At 34.1% G+C, this 25,924-nt stretch overlaps 1 pseudogene; it reads left to right on the top strand.

Annotated features, from left to right (window-relative positions):
• Positions 1–23,771: 23,771 nt before the first annotated feature.
• LOC101421466 (low molecular weight phosphotyrosine protein phosphatase pseudogene) lies at positions 23,772–24,299 on the top strand (annotated as a pseudogene).
• The last annotated feature ends 1,625 nt before the right edge of the window (positions 24,300–25,924 follow it).

Genomic DNA, 25,924 nt, shown 5'->3' with positions numbered 1-25,924 from the left:
TAATTTTTTTTTTTTTTTAATTTGGGAGTTTGTGAGTTAACAAAATAATCATGTATTCCATACAGGATTCCTATACATTGCCCCACCACCAACACTTTTTACATTGCTGTGATACACTTGTTCCAAATGATAAAAGAATATAATCATAGTATTACTGCTGTCTATAGTCCATAGTTTATATTTGGTGTGTTGAGGGTTGATTTCTGAACTCTCAATTCAAATCCACTAATTCATATGTCTGTCCTCGTACCAGTAGCATGCTGTTTTGATCAGTGTGGCTTTGTAATAAGTTTAAGATCAGGAAATGTGACTTATCCAACTTCATTCTTCTTTTTCAAGGTGGCTTTGGTTCTTTGGGGCCCCTTACCCTTCCATATAAATTTGATGATTTGATTTTCCATTTCTGCAAAGAAAGTTGTTAGATTTTTTATGGCATTACATTGAATCTGTAAAGTGCTTTGGGTATAATTGATATCTTAAAATGTTAATCTTCCCTCCAATCCATGAGCATGGAATGTCCTTCCATTTAGTTAGGTCTTCTTTGATTTCTTTTAGCAATGTTCCTTGATTTTCTGTGTACAGTTCCTTTACATTCTTGGCTAGATTTGTTCCTACATATTTGATTTCTCTTAGTTACTATTGTAAATGGAACTTTTTAAAATCTTCTTATTGTTCATTCTTAGTGTGTAGAAACACTACTGCTTTTGGGGTGTTGATCTTGTGTCTGCCACTTTGCTAAATTCATTTATTAGCTCAGGAGCTTTGTTGTGGATTTTTCAGGATGCTCTGTGTGTAGGATCATATCATATGCAAACAGGGAAAGTTTTACTCTTTCCTTTTCTGTTTGTATGCATTTTTTAGTAAAGATTTTGTCATGAAATTAAAGAAAAATCTAGGGATTCTGTGAAGATGATCATGTGATTTTTTCCCCTTATATCTAGTAATATAATGTATTATATTAGGGGTTTCTTAGTATTTTTAGATTACTTTTTCATTTACCTAATTGTTAAAATTGTAATTAAATTCCTCTGAGAAACTATACGGACTTGTGCTTTCATGGAGATGGAGCACTTTAAATGCTTTATTTCTCCAGTGGACATTGGTCTGTTTAAATTTTCTATATTTCATAGGGTAAGTTTACCTACAAATTCAAACTCAAGGTTTAAATAGATTAATTTTGGTAATATGTAAGTTTTATTTTGATAAACCAAGTAGTCAATTCATTCTGAAATTTAACTTTGAGGATACCAATTTCTTATTATAACAGGCTTTAAAGAAAGTTAATAGAAAATATTATTGTTACTGATTACCATTATTGTCCTCAGACATATAACTGTAGATGATAAAATTTCATATCTTCTCAAGAATATGATTGGTATTTGTGAAGTGATAAATACAGCATAGAATAGTATGTGGTATAAATAAGATAGATACTTTCAAATCCATTGTGCCTAAGATGCAAGTTTCTATGTCTTTTTTCTATCCCAATTTGGCAACCTGAACACAGTGTAGAAAATGGGGGTGGAAAGTAAAGAACACCATATTTGTTCATTTTAATACCCAACAAAATAAAGGCCCTTAAGGTAACATAGATTGAGAGCCTTTAGGACTCCACAAAGTTATGTCCAAGTAGAGAGAAAGTAATCGACATGCCTACTAAAGGTACTATTATCTATTTTCCTCAAATCTCTGATAATATTTAAACATTCTGCTTAGACTGTTGGTGCAGAGGAATACATGCACAACCCCATACCAGACTTCCCCTTTAAGAAATACTGTGAGTTTGCATTCAAACCCAAATGCTGCTCCTCTGGAAGATCATTCCTGGTATTTCCAATATGCTAGAAATTCAGATCTCCTATGAGTATTTTAAGGTTTTGTCTCAATTGAAGCTGGAGAAAAACAAAAACAGGAACAATCATTATCCCTTTCTTAAGTTAAAAATTGAGATTAGCAGTCACTTGGAACTAGTATGACTCTTTTATAAATACAATAAAAAATACTAAGGGACTGGTTCATTTTCCAAGCAGGGATATTTTCCCCTGCAATACATAGCAAAGTTTCCTCTCCAGAGCCATTGCCATTCTCTACTGCATTAATTAACCAGGGAGAAACAGTCTCAGATTAAACTTTTATATCAGCAAGTTAACAGATATTCATCATTATATGCAGCTTGACTTCATGATGCCAGATGGAGATCTTGTGATCTTTTGAACCATAAAGTTAAAAACTTTAAAGTAGTCTTAGCCTGTGGGAGTAGAAGCCAAGAATTTAGTCACTGCGTTTTTGCACAGCAGAATCAGTATTATTTGAAAAACTCAATTTCCAAAGAGTGTCTTCAAGTCACTTTCCAGTTGTGAATTTTGAGTGCACCTATTTCTCAGGAATTTTTAGGGAAAGTATAACTTTCCCTGAAGCTTTTAGGTTTGGTTTTTACTTTTAAACTTTTCAATGACAGTAGGAAAAAAAAATATTTTTATCAAGTTATTTGGCTCTGTATATAGTAAAATCTCAAGCAAGTTCAATAGTTAATAGCATTCATTATTATTGAATTTCATGCAGTTAATGTAAGGGCTTTACACGTAAAGGGAATTTTAATAAATTTATAGAGTAAAAGCTTTTGCTTATGAATCCTTTTCTTTATATCTATCTCAGGAGAAATGAAATTGTCTTCTTCTACTTCATTTTCTCTGTTGATCACAATGAAAAGGCCCAGGAGCTCTACACCACAGTCACACATTTTAAATTCTGTGCATTTTCTCTATTATGTTGCAGTAGTCAGTGATTTAAATGATTAAGCCATAAAAACTTTTTCCTTTTCCTCTTGCCAATGTTTGTCTCCAGCTGCTCCTTGTTGAAAGTTTTGTTCTTTCTTCAGCAGTTAGGAATATCCACCCACATTAGCTTGAAATGCTTTATTAATGTCAAATCAAAGGAGTAAAATGCAAAATTTCAGTACAAATTGCAGATGTGGATTTTGCAGTATCAGGGAAAATGGACAGAGGATGTTAAGTCCTATGTATTTGGTACCTTCTATGACCCTAACAGGTTTATATAAATTACCTCGTTTAGTTCTCATGGCAGATTTTCACATGGTGTGCATTAATGTTCCAGATTTGTATATGAGGAAATTAGTAGTCATGAGATTTGAGTATATTGTGACTACGATGTAGCACAACTAGTAATTCCAGATTTAGAATGCAAATGTAGCCCATCTATCTTCTGAAGACATTCTTTTTCTATTATATTGTGATAATAGGTGTAATGACTATTTCCTGATTTTGGTCATCCAGCATCTGAACTAACATTTGTGGAATACAATATTATCCCTTGCCTTCCAGAGTGGAAGCTGGTAAATTCAGATTCTTGCTCTCTTCAACCTGTGACAGCTGAATCATGACCCATGACCTGAATTTGGCTAATCAGAGTTTTGAATCTGCAGTGAGTGTCACAAAGAAATAAGGGCAGTTTGGAATTTAATTCCAAGGTAGAAGCCTGGTCATCCAATGTCCAAGTTCATAGAGGCCAACAAAATAACAATGGCATTGATGACCTAAGCTTTTAGCCACATCAACTCAATTTATTTCTTTGATTTTCCAGTGTCTGTTTCTCTAAGTTGTTTCTCTAACCATTTTCCCCACCAATTTTGAGGGCTACTCAAAATACACACTACAAATTCCTGTTCTGCTTTGTTAGCTAGAGTTGATTTTTATATTTTGCAACTAAGAACCTGGAATAGTACAAGGGATGATAAATGATGAGATTATAAATCATATTCCTACTTGGCAAGTGTCAATAATAGGTAAAATAAGTTTAATAAATATGTGACATTTATTTTCTCTAATCCTAATATTGATAACATTTAATATAATATCAAAGTTAATAGGAAAAATCAAAGCATTAAAACTTAGGTATCTACATAAAATGATCTTTTTCTTGGATATCTTTATGCCTACAAATTCAATATCTCTATTTTAAGAGCATCAATGCAAGCTTATCTCTACTCATGATAATTCAAATTTCCTATTATAAGAATACCCAGCCACATGTTCTGCTGCTTCCCAAGACTCTGGGCACTTTCCAAAAGAGCTGTCTAAATTGTTGGCTACGTATTTATGAGACTCTTCTTTTTTCAAATAAAGTTTATTTTTATGGAAGTGTTAGATTACATAAAAATTACATCAAAAGTATAGGTATTCCTATATACCCCATCCCCTCCCCCTTTCACATTTTCCCCTATTAATAACATCTTACATTATTGTTACAATTGAAGAACAGGTATTGAAGAATTGATGTTGACCAAGATCTATAGTTTACAGTGTGGTTTACACCTTGCTTTGCACAGTTTTATAGGATTTGACAAAATGTAAAATGGCCTGTATCTCTCATTACAATATCATGCAGAACAAGTCTAATGCCCTAAAAATGCCCTTTGTTCCACCTATCATTCCCTCCCGCTCCTCTCAGAAACTCTGGTACCCACTATCTTTATATCAATGTTACAAGTTCTTTTGTTATTACAGTAATAGTAAGTCTATGTTGGTCTATGGTTTCATCCCACTCTTATGTTCATTCATTCCTCAATCTTGAGGACTTTGGCAGGGTGATTCCTACTCTGCTTCAGATTGAGAGGGACTTATTTATAGAGCAGCTGGAAGGAAAAAATTTGCTTGAAAATGTAGATACTCTGATTTTTTAGGATGGGGTTTGTCCACCATCAACATTTTGTTAGTTGTCATGGGCAATTCCAATGAACTGGAGAGTAAGTGTTGGGCTGCAATTCTGAAATTCAGGGCTGAACCAATATATAAACAGACTGAAAATTTAAGTTTCTTGGGTATATATTTAATGATTATATTGCTAAAAATAGTTCAAATAAAAGGGGTAGGATTATATATTGTATATACATATAATGTGTAGGGAAATTATAAATGAGTCTAACTCTATTACATTGGAGAAATAGAATATCTCATATACCAAGGTAAAGTCCACCAATGGGGTGCTGATTTCATAGGGTTGTGTGCCTTACCTATAGTGTCTGGATGTATCTACAGCCCATGGGAGTATCAGGCCTCAAAGCAGGGCCTTTATGGATAACCAGAAATGGCGAGAAGAAAACTTTAACAAGAGAGTTAGGTAAAACTCACATTTATTGTGTCTGCAGAGAGAAGGAGTCAAGGCTGGTCTAAAGTGACTCAGACCCAATTTCCTGAACTGTGGTTTCACTCTTGCTTAAATATCTATGTTTCATTTTAGCATCAGCTTTGATTATGTGTTGGCCTTTTATGCATATGGATGAATATACATATCTAGGTACATAATTGTATGATTAATATGCTCAGGGAATCACACTTGCCATATATTGCATAATCAAAAAAGGGACAGATAACTCCACCCAGGGTGGGAATTTTACTACATTAATTAAGCAAGTTAAAGTAAGGACAGACAGCGGCTTCTTCTGTGCAGGCCCAACAACTGATTGAAGCTGGTTTTCATACTTGTTTGCTCCAGCAGGATTTTTTTGACCACAAGAAATGGAATCTGGCACCAAGAGAGGGTTGTACCTCATTACCATAAAATTTGCATATAAGTCTTTCCTTTATGTTCTAGAAGGGGAACAAACAAGTTACTTCAGGTATTTGGTCATTTCACCCTACATCTATCAGGAGCACGCCTGTTTAGGCTATGTTTACTGTGGCAGTTAGTGAGATCTGCCTGAGACATGCATAACCATTACCTCTTAAATGACTTTCCAACTCACTTTGAAATTCTTACCCATAAATACTCTTTTGTATTTAGAATTTCTCCCTTTGATCAGGTCTTTTTCCAAATGCATCACTGGTTGGTGCTTGGTATTAATCCTGTGGTGCCAGGGAGGCTCCTCCCTGGAAGTTATATCCCACACTGGGAGGAAGGTAGTGTGTTTATTTCCTGAGTTTGGCTTAGAGAGAGACCACATTTGAGTAACAAGCAGATTTTCAGGAGGTAACTTTTAGGCAATAGTTATTATTAGGTTAAGTTTCAATTTTACAAGAATAGTGTTCCTAAGTACAAGCATTAATATCAAGGGCTTGATGTACTGGTCTGTTTTCCTTTTATTAAGTTCTGCCTGTGTACTCTAGAGCAGGGGTTCTTAACCTTTTTTAGCCCACAGACACCTTTACCAATCAGGTGAGAACCACAAACCCCTTACTAATTTCACACTGTACTGTGTGTTGTTTAATAAGTATATCACACCCACACCAACATATCCCCACAAGAATAATGTTTTCTTTTTTTAAAATTTCAGTTCAAGCTCCTGGACCCCTTGTTAAAAACCCCTGGTCTAGAGATTGGTGGCACTCTATTTGAAAACAGAGCAGTACTCCCCAGGATGGGAGTTTAATGTTTTACTGGTTATTATGTAGGTCTCCACCCACTGAGATAACACACTATGATAACATGAATCCATTCATATTCCATAAAGGCATGCCCCAAGTACACCCTTCCCCACACAATCCCCACCACTGACACCCTGCTCTAGTGACCTTCTCCTGCCATAGATTTTGAAAGAACACTCCTACAATTGTATTCTCAACCACAGTCATCATAGTCTCCAGATTTCACCTGTTCCTTCCTTCGGCCCTCCCCACCAGCTCCACTGTCGGCCTAAAACATCCCCCAGCCCTGCTCACACTCACACTCCAGGACTATCAATCCCACTTACCCCACTGCACTACCATTACCCTGCCAACTCCTCTTTTATAGCTCTACAAATATTTCTCCTATTTCCCTTTTATTTTAGTTCATTCTCTAAAATAAAATCTCTAAGATTTTATTAGAGATGTAAGCTGGGTTAGTTTCAGCAAATTAAAATTTATATATTTGAAAAGCATTAGACCTTCATAGTAGCACTTTATCCATTGATTATTTTTCCTTAAGATATGTCTGAATTATTAGAAAAAACTGTTTATTCTTTGAGCTGGATTTGATTTTTGCAAAGAAACAAAAAATGTTTCAAAGACAGTTCTTGCTATGATAAGAATGTAAAAATGCATAGTACTATTATAGGTGAATAATATTTAAAGTTATATACTTCGGGTTTTGTGTTTTTAATTTTTTAATGTGGTCTAGAAGGCATTCCAAAGGTGGAGTTTTCCAAATATGTTGAGTCAATATAACATCCTTGACATTAGTGGATATTGTACCAGGTTGATGATAATGGAAAGGATAGAACGTGTTTGGATCCATCAGTTATGGTATGTCTAGTGATTTTATATTATAGGTTTACTGATATTTTCTCTTGACCTTCAACCACATTTTACCATTTCTTCTATATTCCTGACATTACTGGTGTGGAATACAAGGCACAGAAGAGCTGAGTCCAGTTTTGGTAGGTTAGGACATTGGAAGAGCAGAAATTATGCTGGAAGATACAAACAGTAAGAGATAAAAAGTTTCATTTGTTTTATTTTTACTTTTTCAAATTTAGAATAGGCAATAAAAATTAAATGTAAAATTCTGCAATTTTAATAATTTTTCTTAACCTCAAAGATTGCAGTTGGATTTTATGTTTGACCACTCATGCTTAAAGGCTTTGCATGAACATATTTACCTTGCATTGGTAAATTTATGAAAATAAAAGTCATATTTCTCTAGCTATATTCATAAATAGGATCTTTTCCCAAATCAGGAAATAAAACATAAAAATATAATTCAGATTTATAAATTTACTTAATAAAATCATCTATTCAAATGGGGGTAAACTTTGTAAAAAGGCTTAGTAATTGTTTGAAATCAGCATTGGGGCAAAAAAGCGTTATCTATATGCTCTCAGCTAATTATGGATTCCTTTATTTCTTCACTTTCTAAGTAGGTTTAGTGCCAATATCAAACTGAAAATGTTTATAATTAGAAAATACTATAAGGAGGAAATTTCCAGTTGTGTTTCAATATAGGTAAAATACAATTATTTTATATGATTTAAAAATCATCATCAATGAAAACTCTAGGTTCAACACATGCCAGGTATACAGAAATAATTTTCCTTAAGTCATAAAAATGAAAAATTTAAAAAGTTCTACAGGAAATTTATTTCCTTTTTAAATTTCCATTTTATTTTCTATTTTATTTCCTCAAAATATCTGGCAAATCTCATTCAACTAAGTCATCCTGAGTTTGCTTACAGTTATATATTCACTTGCTTCTTTTGAAACAAGAACATAAAAAAGAGATAACTCACTCAGTGCAGCATGAATTCATGTTTCCCAAGTCACGTAACAGTTTGCTAACTTGGTTGGAATTTATAGACTGGTATGTTGTGCATAGCATTATCCCTAACATAAAAATGTCTTTTATGTAGTACCCTACAGAGTATGCTTAATAACCCATGGCTTAGTGTTTTGAATAATTTTAACAAAGGAGTAATTTTAGAGTGATGAACTTCATGGACAGGACAGTATCTTGCTCCTTTATAGCTATATTCATATACTGATTTTTCCTCTACTCAGTTTAATTTTCCAGGTGTTTTTTGGTACATGTTCAAATTAACAAGGCTGACAAGATGCCATAGTGGAATCATCCGAAGCTTAAATATTGAAGGCTTTGTTGAAAATGTTTATTTATGATTTATAGACACTATTACATATAATCTAAACAAATCCAACAACTTTTTCAGATTATATATTTCAAGATTTGCCCCATTGTATATTTCCTTTGTAATTACTTAATCATTATTCCAATAAAAGCTCTTTAATATATACCTTAAAATGATATATTTCACTTTCAAAATTTGATAGATGATTAAAGGCAAGGAAAGAGAATCAATGGAAACACCTGCTTCCTGCATGGTGACAAGCTTTGCTTCAGGACAAAAAAAAAAAAATTTACTCACTTAAAATTCTTCTCCCTAAAATTGTTTTTTCTTTTCTCTGGACCCTTATTTCCATTACATTTTGCTCTACATCAAATTACCTATTTCAATATAATCTGAAAAACATATCTCTTGTGGAGATTTTTGATTTAGACTATTCTAAAAGCCATAAAACCATTTATTGAGCATGTAATAGTCCAGCTACCTTGATAGGGCAAGAACCTGCTTCCTCTTTTGGGAAAGGTTTCAGTGCCTTCATACTGCATACTGTTATCTCTTACCCACGTCCAAATTATCTTTCTGGTATTCTACCTGCACACATTAATGTTTTCAAATAACCTTCCACTCAGCCAACTGACAAGGATTTATTCATTCCATCAAACGCTTGTTCCGTTTGCCCTCCTCTACTCATCTTCAAAGATTCAAAAGAAATGTCAAGAAACCTATAGTTTTTGGATGACATAAGCAGGAAAAACAACAGAGATGAACATTAAATACATGAGAAACAAGTCATCCTCTGAGGCACTATATGTATTTTAAAAGAGATACTTCTTACACTAAATGAAAGAATCCCTGATGATGTGACATACGAAAGGAGGAAGAAATAAGCATTTATTTCCTCCTAAAATTCATAACCTACTTCCTCCAAACATTTTTCTCTAGCTGAAAAGCTAGTCCCTAACTTGTAGTTGTCCAAATAATTTCTGATTAAAAACAATACTGTGTCAAAATGAGAAACTATTGCTCTGTGAACATAAAAACATAAAAACAATCTTACAGCCACCCAAACTGGAAGATACATAAATGAATATAATACTTCATGCAGTGCTTGGGGTGTGATCTGCATTGTTGATTTTTGAAATAATTTTGATAATAAATTATTTAAATATGTGCATTGAAATATTAACTGCTATAAAAATAAAACTAAATCGATATGACATTTTTAAGTAGGAGCTTAAAATCTCAGAGGCAACACTGAGGCTGAATGATGTAATGTAAAAGGAGAAATGAATGAAGAAAATGCAATTGCTTCTAAATTGATATGATGGGCAAGAAGAGAAAAGGATATATGCTACACATGCACATGACTGTTGTAATTTCACAACTTTTGTAATAAAATTATATTAAAAAATAACGGTAAGTTGGGGAAAATACAACAAATATAAGATATGGACTATAGTTAGTAGTAAGATTTTGACAAAGTCTTTCATAATTTGTAACAAATATCTCATAACAATGCAAGGTATTGGTGGTGGGTTGATGCATTGGACCCCCGTTTGATCTGTATAATGTTACACGTTGGTTTTGTGAGTTCATAATTTACACTATACAATTATTGTTTAGTGTGTTCAAGGATGAATAGTATACTTCAATAAAATTTTAAAAAATAAAAATATTTTTAAAGGGATATATGCTGTAAGGGACAATTGGAGATACATGGCAGTAATTCATAAAGGATAGGGAAAGAATGATTTCTCTTTAAATTAGTCAAGGGTTCTTAGAAGAGGTATAACTTGGAGACTGAAATAAAAGATGATTCGGGGAACCAGAAAAAGATTCATTATACAAGATAAAACCTAAGTAATGAGGATCAGTGAAAGTATACCAAGTAAATGTTTTGAGGCACTGGGTGAACTTTAGGCCACCTTAGTGGTATTGTATTGAGACTCGAGTCTTCTCCATTCATTCTCTAAGATCAGCCTTCTCCGGGGTGCCATATAGAATCATGAAATCCTGCAAATTAAATTAAATTGCCATATTGCCCGAATATACACTAGAACTTAAAGTCATTGTATAAATGCTAAAGGACTAAATGAAGAAGAAAGATAAGTAGGGTGATCACTAATTTTACACAATCCTTTCATCATTAAGTATTTGTGGTATTAGACTAGCTCAGTACTTACTAAAGTATATACTGGCAACACGATTCCTGCAAGATGCTCTGAGAAAAGAAAGAAAAAATAGTAATTACATTTTCCAGTGAGACTTAAAAATGTTATGCAATCTATGCCTTGAATACCCATAATGCATGTTAATTAATTTATTAAAGAGTTTGAGACTTACTACCTTAGAAAAGCCTTAACTTTGCTGAATGAGGAATTTCCAATATTTGCTTTGACAAGAAAAATCAGAAAGTTACTTAACACTAATGTTTTTGAATTCTGAGAATACACTCTGTGAGTGCTTGTCTGGTTTCTTCTGATCCTAGAATCCATGGATGGATTTCACAGAAGCCATCAACTCCCCAAATTATATACTGAAAGTTAGATGTATTAAAATATTATTTCATATATAGAGAGGTTTTTATACAATATGTTTGTGAATGTAAATGTTGAAGACATATTGACTAGAAAATATTCTATATATGTGTGTGTGTGTTCTCTATGTATCTTAGAATAGTGCTATATACCTACTAATAGTTTACTCTTAAGTATTATCAATAATATTAATATTAAGCAAATGTATCCCATTATTCTGAACTATTTTATAGCATAGTCTATGTATCTACATATCAGTACTTTTTTTAAGGTATACTATGCATCTAAAGTGTACATTCAGTGGCTCTTGGAATAATCATAATTACGCATTCATCACTGCATTCAATAATGGAGCATTTTCATTACTCCAAAAAGAAAATCTCCCTACCATTTAACAATTACCTTTCACTCCCTCTATCCTTTCTTTGCCAAACATGACTGCTAATCTAATTCCATCTCTATCACGTTATTTACATTAATAATTTATATAAATGTGAAGCAATATGCAGTACTTTGTGTCTGCTTTCTGTCATTTGGATAGTTCTCTTTTTTCCTTATGATTGATAAAAATATTAACATACTATAATTACTATAACCCATAGTTTGCTGTTGGTGTAATTTTGGCCAAATACTGCCCTTTAATTAACATTTTGTAATATTAATGTACATTGGTTCTGATTCATGGAAGAACATTCTTATATCTGCACTATTAACCATACTCACCATCTGCTACAGGATTCCCAATGCTATACAGTTGCGGTCACCCCTCGGGCTGAAGTGTGGTTTGCTGGCCTGGCGGGGGAGCAGCCGCGGTAGGCCTAATTCCAAGCCGCTGCTCCCATAATAGGGTGGCTGGTCGGACTCACCGCCACCCCTGAAGGGAGCTCGGCATGGGTGCAGAGTGCCCTCGGGTCTCCCCTTCTCGGCAGCCAGGCTTCCGCGGCCGCCCCTCCTCCCGGATAGCGCCACATGATGCCTTATGAGGCAATACCCTTCTTCTCCTTTCTCCCTGCGCAGGCGCAGGGCAGAAAATTCCAGTCTGCCCTTTTCCCTCCCCCCGACAGCAGCAACAGCCAGGCGTGGGCGGGAAACTCAAGTCTGCCCTCTACCCCAGCAACAGCAGCCACCAATCCCTAAACCCTGCCACTTTCCCCAGCAACAGCAACAGCCAATCCCTAACCACCACCCCTCCCCCGTCCAGTACTTCCCACTGACCTTTCTCCAGCAACCAATCAGAGCAGGGCGTGGCTTCGACCAATCAGCCTTCCCCAGCCCCTATAAAACTGTTGCTTCTCCCTCAATAAAGTTGGACTTGCATGTTTACCTTGTCTCCGCGGTAGTTCTTCTGCCGTGCGCCCTCCAGTCCTGAGAGCCCCTGACAAGGGCCTGGCCTCCCTTGTCCCCAGTTCGTCGCCTGCTTCTCCGGGCGACCCCCTCGTCGCCGGCTTCGCCGGGCGACCCCGTCAGCCAAACCGCGCAACCCCTGTGAGACCGACCCCTCGTCTGCTGCTGGACCGACCCCTCGTCCCAAGCGGGACCGACCCCTCGTCCCAAGCGGGACTGACCCCTCGTCCCAAGCCGGACCGACCCCTCGTCTGCAGCCAGACCCCACCTCTACCGACCGAGCAAGCCACCGCATACAGTCCCTTGTTTTCTTCTTTAGCTTCACTTCTAGTGACATACACAACCCTAAATTCCCCCTCCCAATGACAATCGTGCCCTCATATTGGTGCTAATTATATTTACTCTAACGTGCTATTTTAACCTCTATCCCATTCCAAACATTTGAAATCTTAATTCTGTGCAAATTAACACTCAGCTCTGCATTCTCTATCCTCGTTCTATCCTCTGGTGACCAGTCTTCTAGCTGTTACTTCCATGACTTTGCTCATTATGTTTAGTTCACATTAGTGAGATCATACAAAATTTGTCCTGTTGTATTAGGCTTGTTTCACTGAACGTAATGTCTCCAAGTTTCATCCACGTTGTCATATGCATCACAACCTCATTTCTTCTTACATTTGCTTAATAATTACATCATATGCATATATCACATTTCATTTATCCATTCATCAGTTGATGGACACTGGGTTGTTTACATCTTTTAGCAACTGTGAATAATGTCGCTATGAACATGGGTATACAAATGTCTGTTCATATTCCTTCTTTCAGTTTTTCTGAGTTTATACCTAAGAGTGGGATCGACAGATGGTATGGCTGCTCTATATTTAACTTTCTCAGGAACTGCCAAATAGTTTTCCTCTGCAGCTGCATCATTCTACATTCCCACCAACAGTGAATAAGCATTCCTATCACTCCAAATCCTCTCCAACATTTGAAGATCTCTGTTTGTTTTTATAGTGGCGATTCTATTAGCAGTCTCTTACCCTCTGTACTGACATCATGTAATGAGGCAACATAGTTTTGCTGCTGGATGTAAATGAGATTCATGTCAATATATGTGACTTAATGTGCATTTCAAATGCTAAATTTGATTTGAGTTCAATATATCAGGTATTCATATTTTACAGGTCAGTTTAATTTCTTTTATTATTTTAAGGAACTTTACTGTGTAAGCACCATAAAGGCAGCTGCTTTGGGGAATAGTTAGTACTCAGTGTTGTGAGGGTGGGAAAGGTGGCCTGAGATGTTTAAAGAATGTCAGAATAATAAATATAAGATCAATTTTGTGAAAGACCATGCTAAGACACTAATATTTTGATATTATTAAATTGTATTAATATCATGAATCTTATAAGTTAGTAAGTACACATACACACAGACACGCACACACACAAACACACACAGGCAAGATAGCAACACAGAGACTCAAACTAACAAATAAAAAAGTTACCTTAGGACATTTTCCATAGTTTTTTTTCTTAATAAAACTCTAGGTTGAGACATCACTATTTTTTAGTATGTTTTTATGGTAACCTCTTTATTCCAGTCAACTTAATATTCTGAACTTTCTATTTATTTCTTGTTTCTATTACTCAAATCTAACCTCCATGCTGAAATTTTTCTGAAAGTTAGTTTGATGCAATCAATATCTCTTTTGTTTCAGATGACAGCAATATCCTTCGAGAATTTGAATGAGTAGTGAACTGCCAGGTTCCTTGTTTCACTTTATTTCTTCTAAAATAATATCCTTATTTTGGTCCCTATACAGTCAAACTTTGTATTTCCTTAGTTTGATTTTTTAAGAGTTTGAAAGATAAAAATGATGGCAAAACCTATTATTTAGTTCAAGTCTTGTCTTGCTTAAACCATTTCCGGGTATAGTTTTGTCACAAACCTCTCAATTTGAAAAGCTCTAGTGTTTCAAACACTGCATCTAAAGAAGTCCATGGATATTAATATCTAAGCTCACAAATCCTTAAATAATATTTAGATTGTTTCAAAATTTTCTCACCCGTAAAAACATCAGGCTGTTACACAGTTTGGAGATTCGTCTTGGGTCTCAATTTATTTCACTTTTACTGTGACCCTAGGACATTTCACATCTTGGATATGAGAAGAAATTCATGGGACTCTGATAGAAGGGAAGGTAGAAAAGTAACATCTGTTCAGGACAAAAACTCAAGTTGTGTGCATTGGTCCCTCCAGAAGAGTTTATCCCCTGACTTTCTTAACCCCCTAATGTGCTTCCTGTGATTTTAAGTAATCCCAATATGGCAGCAAATTTGTGAAAATGAATGAATTATTATCTTAAATAGTTGGTTACATATGTTTTAAATAATTATTTCACAAAAATTTTGCTTCTTAATCTTCGAATCACTTTTCATCTTCCAGCACATGATTAACTATTTAATTAGGGCACTGATACATCATAACAGACAATATTGAGTTTTTGGAAAGAATTAAATACATTTAATAATTATTACAAACATAATTTGCAAAGTGAAAATTCTTTATATTTTTCAAAGCAGTATTCAGGACTATGACTTTTCAAGCATGAAAATTTTAGGTAACTTTTATATAATTTTACATATGAAAATGTCATTTTATTACTGGACAAGTTGTACGTTCATAAAACAATCATGTATAAAATACAGGATTCACATACACCATCCCACCACCAACACCTTGCATTGGTATAGAACATTTGTTACTATTGATAATTTTTTAATAATTGTACTATGTTTTAACAGTAGTTACCTTTGTTACAATTAACTATCAAATTATCATTGAAATATTTCTAGCTATTATCCATTATTTGCATAAGGTGTATTTTTCCCTTATGCTACCCTAATTTTATCACCTTGTATTAGCATCAATAATTTGCTATAACTAAGAATATTGATTTTTAAAACATCTAATCTCTGAATAGTTAGATATCATTGAAATACTTAGATATTACCCAGAAATTACAAGACAAGTCAGAGTCTATATTCCTTAATGTTTAAAAGTCTGTACTTTCCTTTAGTGATGATAATATGTTCATTCATTTCCCCACCCTCAATCCAGAAATTCTAAAATATTCCCCATTATAATTCCTCCCATTTCAAACTCACCATTCCATCTACCATATTATATAAATCAGCCAAGACATTTTGTAGAAGTTTATTTTGCCTGTTGAGTAAATAATAGATTTTCACTTCCAATTATGCATTAATAATGCAGCATTAAGTATGCTTTTGCAAACTGGGATTCATGATAACCTTAATTAATACCAGAGAGCTTATTTACCTGAATGAGAATCTCTGGGCTATGTGTCTTTAGGACAATCAGAAGCTCATTGGGTATTTTTTTTTTATTGTTTTCAAGACAAAGAAGACCAGATGAATTTGTCTCTACTTGTAGGAAGTTGGGAAACCCACCAGACAGTGCTATTTCTTTGTCACTGAGGTATTCATATTCCAGTGTTATATCTAAGGCTGTGTGCAAGGATATAGAACTTTTCTTACATTAAATCAGGTATTTCTTAGCATATGGTCAAAGCAATATTTGCTTAACAATACAATGTAAACAGATTGCTTTTTCTCTAAATAATTTGGATATTTATTTTCTTTGCATTATATACACAAACCTAGTCTAGGAGGTTATTCTACTTTCTACTTGCCACTAGTTGGGAGTTTTTTGTTTTTGTGTGTTTTTTTTTTTTTTTTTCGTGGTGCTAAATTAATCCAGCTTAGATTTCAGGTTTGACTTAATTTGGAGTAATTATGTAAGTAGTCATAGTTGAGACTCTACTTTTGACTAGTTCTTGAAATCAGCATCATATATCCAGTGAAAACAGGCATATTGAGTGCTTATAATATGCCAACTAATATACATAATGTTTCTATTCTCATTACTCGGCCTAAAATATTTCAAGATGTATTCAATTACATTACAGCATATCACTTGATGCAGCTACAAAATAGGGTGAATTAAAAATGTAGAAGACTCCTATCATTGTCCAAAGCACTTATGAACAAAGTGGCTATGGTAGCAAGGATGGAGATAATGTGTTGGTATCAGCAACATGGACGTCTTTCTACTCGTTAAGGTCAGCCTGGCCATTGCCACCATTGAGTGTGCAATCCGCTTTATATGACACCATTCCCTGAGGTGATCAGCCAGTTACCTGGTGGTAGGTTTAGTGCTAAACAGCTTCTAACATGGAAGGGCATGTGGTTTGTTCTTACTGAAATAGGCAGTCTGGATATAGTTTTGCCTTCCCTGAATGCCATGCTCCCGCCAAAACTACCATCTGTGGACTTAACAAATCCGTAATGCACCATCATGACATTGCACACAGCATTGCTTGTGATCAAGGAATAAAATTCATAGCAAATGAAATACGGCAATGGGCCCATACTAACGGAAGTCACTGGTCTTACCATATTCCCCACCATCCTGAATGGCTGGTTTGAAAAAACAGTTGAATAATCTTTTGAAGATTCAAGTATGGTGCTAGGTAGGTGGCAATAACGTCTATGACAATGTTTTCCACGAGGCTAAATATACCATAATTAGCATCCAATATATGGTGCTGCTTTTTCTACAGCACTTTCCTCTATGTATATTACATTTTAAAAATACTTTAAAATTTTATATTCATACTTTAATACAATAAAGAAGAAACTATTTTAATCTTCTCATGTCTTTGCAACTAATAAAAATCACTTTATGCTGCATACAATTAAAATTTTGCATTTTGGATATGGGATTTATTTTTTCTGTGGTTGAAATTAATCAATACCTGATAATATTGATCCCAATTAAAAAACAACCTAAGACTTATAAAAAGATTATGAAGTAAGTATATTTCCCAAACTTTTAGGTATTTCAACATATAAAATAGCATTCATTTTTTAAAAAGTAACCATGAAATTCACAAGGGTACACAAACATCATTATCAGAAATATTGCATTTTGAAAACTCCTTTTTACATACCTGGGTTTTATTTACTTCAATGCCTTAATAACTGATATGGAACTTTATTAAAATCCTGACAACTTTTGACAAAACAGCTCATGAAACCAATGATACATCCAGGGTTAGCAAATTTTTTCTATAAAGGGCCAGTTCATAAATATTTTAGGCTTAGCATGTAAAAGGGTCTCTTTTTTAACTTCTTAACTCTGGCATTGTACAGCAACCTTAGACAATATGGTTATGTTTCAGCAAATTTTGATTTATTAAAATTGGCTGCAGACTGATTGTTAACCCTGAGGCTGTAGGTTGTCTTACCTGAATACACTATCAGAAAAATAAGTTGAATGCCCTACAACTCTTGGAAGAAACCATTGCAGTTATTCTCAATAAGAATGATATGGTGTTCAGCTGAACTATGAAATAATATTGTTTTGTCCAGCATGGTATATAACCCCAGAGTCAAGATTTGCCGTTCTAGAACAAAATAAATGTAAAAATAAAAAATCTTAGTTTCAAAAACCAAACTAAATATCCTGAAGGAAAGTCATAATTGGGCACATAAATCCTGCAAAGAGTAAGAATTTAAAAGGACCGTAACCTGTGAACTTTAGATGTGCTTTCTCCTGTTTAAATAAGATTCCTATATTAGAATGGTAAAAGTAATAGCACAAAATACGTGCACATAAATAAGAGAAAAATAGGTTCATTGGGGTTAAGTGACTCTCTCATGGTCACAGCTTATATTATTGAGTGAATAGTCAACGTGTTATTTGTTTCCAATTAAAGAAAGATCTTGTTCTCACTCATTTATCAAAGCACTCCTTGATATATTCATATTATCTTCAGGTTCCTGGTTTCTGTATGTTGCTACTGTAAAGCCAAACCTATTAACCTCTGATCACTAGTTAACAGAACATTCTAGTATTTCACACTATAACAACTAGAAAAAGAATGTTATATCTAGGTCTCAAAACCATGCAAGCTAAATTGAAAAAAATGTAGGCCTAACTCCTTTTATTGCACTCTGCTTTATTGTGATTTGCATATATTGAGTTTTTTGCAAAGTGAAGTTTTGTGGCAACCCTTCATCAGCAACTCTCTTGATGCTGTTTTCCGACAGCATGAACCCGCTTCATGTCTCTGTGTCACATTTTGGTAATTTTCAAAATATTTCAAACTTTTACATTATTAATTTATTCGTTATGTTGGATCTGATATCTTTGATCTTTGATGTTACTATTGCAATTGTTTTGGGACACCACAAAGCATGTCAATATAAGATGGCAAACTTGATAAATGTTGTGTGGATAATGGATAAATGACAAACTTAATTGATAAATGCTCCACCCACTGCCTATTCCCTGTCATTCCCCATCTCTTCAGGCCTCCCTATTTCCTGACACACAACAATATTGATATTAGGCCAATTAAACCCTACGGTAGTCCCTAAGTATCCAAGTGAAAGGAAAAGTCACATGTATCTCACTTTAAATCAAAGCTAGACATGAATATTTTTAGTGAGGAACACATGTCCAAAGCTGAGATAAACCAAAAACCAGGTCTCATGTCTCAAATGATTAAGGAAGTTATGAATGCAAAGATAACTTTTTGAATGAAGTTAAAAATGCTACTCCAGTGAACACACAAATGACAAGAAAGTGAAACAGCCTAATTTCTGATAATAGAGAATATTTTTGTGGTCTGAATAGGCAATCAAACCAGCCAACAATCCCTTAACCTAAGGCAAAGCCTATCCAGAGCAAGGCTGTAACTCTCTTTGATTTTTTGGATTTTCTGAAGGCTGAGAGATGTGAGAAAGCTGCAGAAGAAAAGTTTGAAGTTAGCAAAGATTGGTTCATAAGTTTTAAGCAAAGAAGCCATCTTCACAACCTAAAAGTGCAAGGTAAAACATCAAGTGCTGATGTAGAAACTGCAGCAATTTTCCCAAAAGATCTAGTTAAGCTAATTGATGAAGGTGACTACACTAATCAGCAGATTTTCAATGTAGATGATACAGCTTATATGGGAAGATTATGCCATGTAGGGCTTTCATAGCTAGAGAGAAGTCAATGCCTGGCTTCAAAGCTTCAAAGGAAAGGACTTCAAAGGACTTCTTGTTGAGGCTAATGCAGCTGCTGATTATAAGTTGGCGCCAACATTCACTTACTGTTCTGAAAATCCTAGGGTCCTTAAACAGTATGGTAAATCTACTCTGTCTGTGCTCTACAAGTGGAACAAAGCCTGGATGGCTGCATATCTGTTTATAAAATGGCTTACTGAGTATTTTAAGCCCACTGTTAAAACCTACTGCCCAGAAAAAAAATGATTTCTTTCAAAATATTACTGTTCATTGACAATGCAACTGGTCAGCCAAGAGCTCTGATGTAAATTTATGAGATGAATATTATTTTCATACCTGCTTACACAACATCCATCCTGCAACCCATGGATCAAAGAGTAATTTCAATTTTTAAGTTTTATTATTTAAGAAATACATTTGGTAAAGCTATAGCTGCCATAAATAGTGATTCCTCTGATGGATCTGGGCAAAGTCAATTGAAAACCTTCTGGAAAGGATTTGATATACTAGATGCTATTAAGAACATTTGTAATCTATGGGAAGAGGTCAGTCCAACAATAACAGGAGTTTTGAAGACGTTGACTCCAATGCTTATGGATGACTTTGAGGGGTTCAAAACTTCAGTGGAGGAAGTAACTGCAGATGTGGTGGAAAAAGCAAGAGAACTAGAATTAGACGTGGAGCCTGGAGACATGACTGATTTGCTGTAATATCATGAAAAATTTTAACCAATGAGGAGTAGCTTCTTAATGATAAGCAATAAAAGTGCTTTTCTGAGATATAATACACTCCTAGTGAGGCTGCTGTGAACATTGATGAAATGACAGCAAAGGATTTAGAATATTACGTCAACTTATTTGATTAAGCAATGGTGGGGTTTGAAAGGATTCACTCCAGTTTTGAAAGTATTTCTACTCTGTTTAAAATGCTATCAAACAACATCACATGCTACTGAGTAATCTTCCATGAAATGAAGAGGTAATCAATGCAGCAAACTTCATTGTTGTCTTCTTTTTGGGATGCCACAGCCACCCCAACCTTCAGCAACCACCATCCTGATCAGTCAGCAGCCTTCGACTCAATGCAAGACGCTCCAACAGACAAAAGATCAAAATTCACTGAGGTTCAGGTGATGGTTAGCATTTTTTGGCAAAAAAATATTTTCAAGTAAGGTATGTACTTTTTTTTTTTTTTTAAGAAATAATGCTGTTGGGAACTTAAAAGACTACAGTATAGTGTAAACATAACTTTTATATGCACTGGGCAGAGTAAGTTTTATGTGACTCACTTTATTGTAATATTCTTTTTATTTTGGTGGTCTGGAACCAAACCCGCAATAAATCCAAGGTATACCAGTAAAGGCAACGCCTTGGTAGCACGGAGAATCGATACATAAATCTAACTGATAACATGCATCTTCTGGAAAGTCGTAAAAAAAATAGGTGCTCTGCGGTCCATACCTGTACAGTAGAGTATATAGGAGAGTAAAATCTATACCCTGCATTTTGATAAACCTTCTTGGGCCATTCTGATGAGCAGTGAGGAATAGGAACTCTGATGTAGATTCATCACATTGCTCATAGCTAATCCAGCCTGGCTTTTCCCATATCCTTCTTTCTCAAACCACGTGAATATTTCAAGATATTAACCTGGATATTAACCTGGGCTTCCTTAATATTTATACTTACTTAGACACATTTGTTTTATTGTGAAATAGTTTATATATGCAAAGAATATATAGCACGTATGTGCTGTAAAGATATAAACTGGACCCTCACACCCAGCTTCAGATACAAAATATTAACAATTCCTGTGGGATCCTCTCCAAAATAATCCTTTCTCTCCCCCAGTAAGGTTAAATACTTTTATGAATATTCTATTTATTTTCCCTTATTTAAAAATATACTGTGGTAAAATATATGTAACATAAAATTTGCCATTGTAACCATTTTAAGTGTACAGTTCAGTGGCAGAAATTACATTCACAATGCTTTATAACCATCACCATCTATTTCTGAAAATTTTCCATCACATAGAACAGAAACTGTACCCATTATGCAATAAATCCCAATTCCTTCCTCTCCCTAGTGCTTAGTAATCTCTAATCAACTTTCAGTCTGTATGATTTGCCTATTTAGATATTTCATATGAGGAATCATACAAACTTGTCCTTTCATTTCTGCTTATTTATTTAGCATAATGAGTTTGAGGTTCCTCTATGTTATAGCATGTATTATAACACTATTCTTTTGATGCCTGAATAATTTTCTACTATATGTATTTCAGTCTTCAGTGTTTCTTTCCTGTGTCTCAGTCCATGAATAAGTGTTCCCTACTTCTTTATGTTTTCCTGTATACATTACATCTGCATTTTTAGTCAGACAACGCTTCTCCTGATAGAATTATTAGTTGGTTTTATTTTGTTGTTGCTATAAAAAAAAGGTCCTTTTTCACATAAAATTGAAGCCCATGTCCAAGTATTCATTATATTGTTTGAAAATGTTCTGGGAAATGCAAAACCACAATGAAGCACCAACTCACAATGACTAGACTGGCTATAATCATCAGACAGACAATAGCAAATGTGGAGAAATTGGTAACCCTGTACAATGCCTGTGGAAATATAACTCTACTCCCATACAGATCCAAAAGAATTGAAGGCAGGTACTCAAATACATATGCATGCATGTTCATAGCAGCACTGTTCACAACAGCAAAACAGTAGAAACAGCCCTAATGTCCAGCAATGGATGAATGGATAAACAAATTGTGGTGTATATACACAATGGAATATTATTCAGCCATAAAAAAGGAACAAAGTAATAATATATGTTACAACATGAATGAACCTCAAAAGCATTCTTTAAGTCAGAGAAGCCAGACAGAGAAGTATTGCATTGCATTGTATTGTATTGTATTGTATGATTCCATTTAAATTAAATATCCAGAATAGATAAGTCCATAAAAACAGAATGCAGATTGATGCTTTCCAGGGATGAGGAAGATGGAAATGAGGAGCAATTCCTTAATGTATACACGTTTTCCTTTTGGAGTAATTAACATATTTTTGTACTAGGTTTAAGTAATAGTAGCTGTGGAATATTATCAAATGTACTAAATGGCACTGAATTTTTCACTTTTAAATAAATGGTTAATTTTATGTGAATTTCACCTTTTTTTTTTTTGTAAAAAGAATGTTCTAACACTGTGTCTTAATAGATTATGTGTATCTGGGATCTGAGTCAATGAATTCTTCTCTATCTCTCATCATGTTTTCTCATTTTGTTGTCTTCTCTTCCTTCCTTTTTTTCTCTCTTTCACTCCCCTCCCTTCCTAGATGCCAAGGCCCTCTCCTTTTCTCTAGCACAGCTTTTCCTTTATTCTTCCTTTCCATTCTTAGAAATATTGATAACTCCAAAGAATATAGTGTATTCCTTGCAATTACACTGAGGAAAGGTTTTTCTTGGAAAAAATATAGTAAATAAGAAATTAGCAATATTTAAAATGTAAAGATTAACTTGAAATGAGTCTTAGGAGTCTCTTTTTTGTTATTACAAAAATCATAAGTTTAGAATCCTGAAGTCTGCAATATCACCTGAGATAGCATCAAAGATTTTCTTCATGATAGAGATACCAAAAATAAACATTTGACATTTATGGAGTTAATCCTTTAAGTTGTGGTCAATGAAACATGCTTTGAAGTATCTCTTCATATATTCTAGTCAGTTAGTGATTTGTAATATTTTGAAATTTATGCTAGTTTATCTCAATATTGTGTCTCAAAAAGATACCTTTCTATTTCTGAAATCTCTGCATCGATGACATTTTTATCTATAAGCAGCAGAAATGTTAATCTTTTATATCATATAGCTATGAAAATGGATATAGTGTCAATATTTTTGACAATGAAAATTTATTCTGGTTCACTCCCTATGATGTTTTGACATTAATTAAAGAGATAATTAGTTCCCAGTGGATGGATAAATTAATGATGTTTATAAAATATTTTTAAACTATCCATTGCTTTAGGATATTTTTCTCAGCAGTAAGGTGATATACAAATTATCATGTCAAGTCTTGGGAAGTCTACGTTGAATTATTCTTGGACTGTGAAAATTAAAACTAATGTGACCATGCCAATGGTAAATAACGATAACTGATACATAGTGGGTTTAAAATCTTTTAGATTCTGTGCTACTCTTTGAATCTGAGAAGATGGTAGAGCAGGCATCTACCTGCTTTGTATTCCTGGATAACATTTGTCAATCACCCATTGCTGAAACAGTTTTCAGAAAACTTGCAACTAATCAAAATATTTCAGATAATTGGAGTATAGACAGTGCTGCAACATCCACATATGCGATAGAAAACCCACCTGATTATTGAGGGTAAAATTGCATGAAGAAGCATGATATTCCTATTAGCATGCTGCCCAGCAGGTCACCACCGAAGACTACCACATTTGATTATATACTATGTATGGATGAAAACAATCTGAGAGATTTGAATAACAAAGGTAATCAAGTTAAAATCTGCAAAGCTAAAATTGAACTGCTTGGAAGTTATGATCCACAAAAGCAACTTATTATTGAGGATTCCTATTATGGGAATGACACCAACTTTGAGACTGTGTACCAGTTGTGTGCTCAGTGCTGCAAAGCATTTTTGGAGAAGTCACAGCAAAGCTGCATCCATTCATTGATGAAGAGCAGCATGATTAACATCTTTAGAGTAATGTTCTAGATTTTTCAATCAGTGTGTTAAAGTATGTTTCATAGTTCGAAGCCATAGATGTTGTTTTTTTTTTTTTAAATTGACTTACTATTTCTCATCTTAAATAATTGTGATGGAAATCAGAGTTGTGTTTCACAGAAGAATTAATAAAAATCTTTGGTTCATACAGTATTAAATGTTTTTAAACCAGTTGGGCTTCATCTTACCCCAATTACAAAATTAATGGAACAAAAAAAAATAGTAGAACTACAAAATATAATGTTTGTGTGTGTCTTGTAACACAGTAATTTCTTTCCAGTATTTGGCCTTAAGGTACTAATCCACTAACAGCTAGCATTTTAATATGCTTAATTATGATTTTATTAAATAATGAAATAAAACATCATTATAAGGCCCAAATCAATATCTGAGCCCACTGAGACTCCTAAATAATCTACCTCTCCAGTAAATTGATAAGGATAACTTGATGGACAGATGTCCTCTATTCAACTATACTTTCTTTACCCCAGGACATTTTATTGAATTAGATTCCCCTAGTTATAAGAGTTCACAATCTTGGTTGGAAGTATGTCAATTCATGTACACCTATAGTGCACATTTGCATGTTAAAAGGATAGGAAAGAGAATGATTTATGGAATTAATCTTTAGCATCTTTGATTATTCTTAAATTTTGTATTTATCTAGTCTTTCATAAGGAATTCGCCTTTTTGCTCCCATTTGGACCACTTTGTCTCTGAAAATTTAATTACGTCCTGAAAGGATACTGAATGCTGTTTTATCTTCTGCTTATTTAGACAAACGGATTTGTGTTTATATGCATCTGTAACTCAAATGTCAAATATATATTGACTTAGATGAACAAAAATTGTCTGTTATGTTGAAGTCCTTAAATAATGTTAGATATTTTATCAGTGTTTCATTGACGGGAAAATCTAAGTATTTTCTGTAATCTCACTCATTTGGCTATACATCAAAATAAACTGTAGTGCATAAAAACGCAGAAAAAAAATCTTTTAGACTTTTGTTCAGTTGTGCCTGGGAATGAGTAACCCCTTAATGGAGAATCGTATGCAATCCCCATTTTAACAGCAGCTTTCAGTTTTATATAGATTATTTGTTTAACACTGTTTTTAAAGAACTGATTCTTTGGGTATAATTAGTGAAAAAAATATATGGAATAAATAAATTCATGAAGTATTTGAGGCTTCCACTTTAGTGTAGGACATGTCTCACAAGAAAAAAAAACGTGATTTTTTCCTTATTGTTGCTATTTTATGGGTTCAATCAATCCATCTTACTTTTGACTTATTTGAAATTGTTATAGAAATAGCCATTAAATTCAGTCTCACCTACTAAATGTATTATGCAGTATGATAGCATATTAATAATATTACTATAAAATTGTTTTATCAACTTATCTCAATAGTCAATAATCCCATGGGTCAACTTTTGTAAGAACACTTTAAAAGGAAGAGTTTGGTGATGTGGGAAGGGTGGTGTGTGTGGGGTGGGCGGTATATGGAGACTTCATATTTTTTTAATGTAACCTTTAAAAGAAAATAAAGAAAAAAAATCAGTTAATGGAATTAACAATTGTTTGCCTTGATAAATGAATGACAATAAAGCAAAGTGA

This window comes from Dasypus novemcinctus, chromosome 11 (assembly GCF_030445035.2).
Source record: "Dasypus novemcinctus isolate mDasNov1 chromosome 11, mDasNov1.1.hap2, whole genome shotgun sequence".
Lineage (NCBI taxonomy): Eukaryota > Metazoa > Chordata > Mammalia > Cingulata > Dasypodidae > Dasypus > Dasypus novemcinctus.
This window is presented reverse-complemented; position numbering and strand designations above follow the sequence as displayed.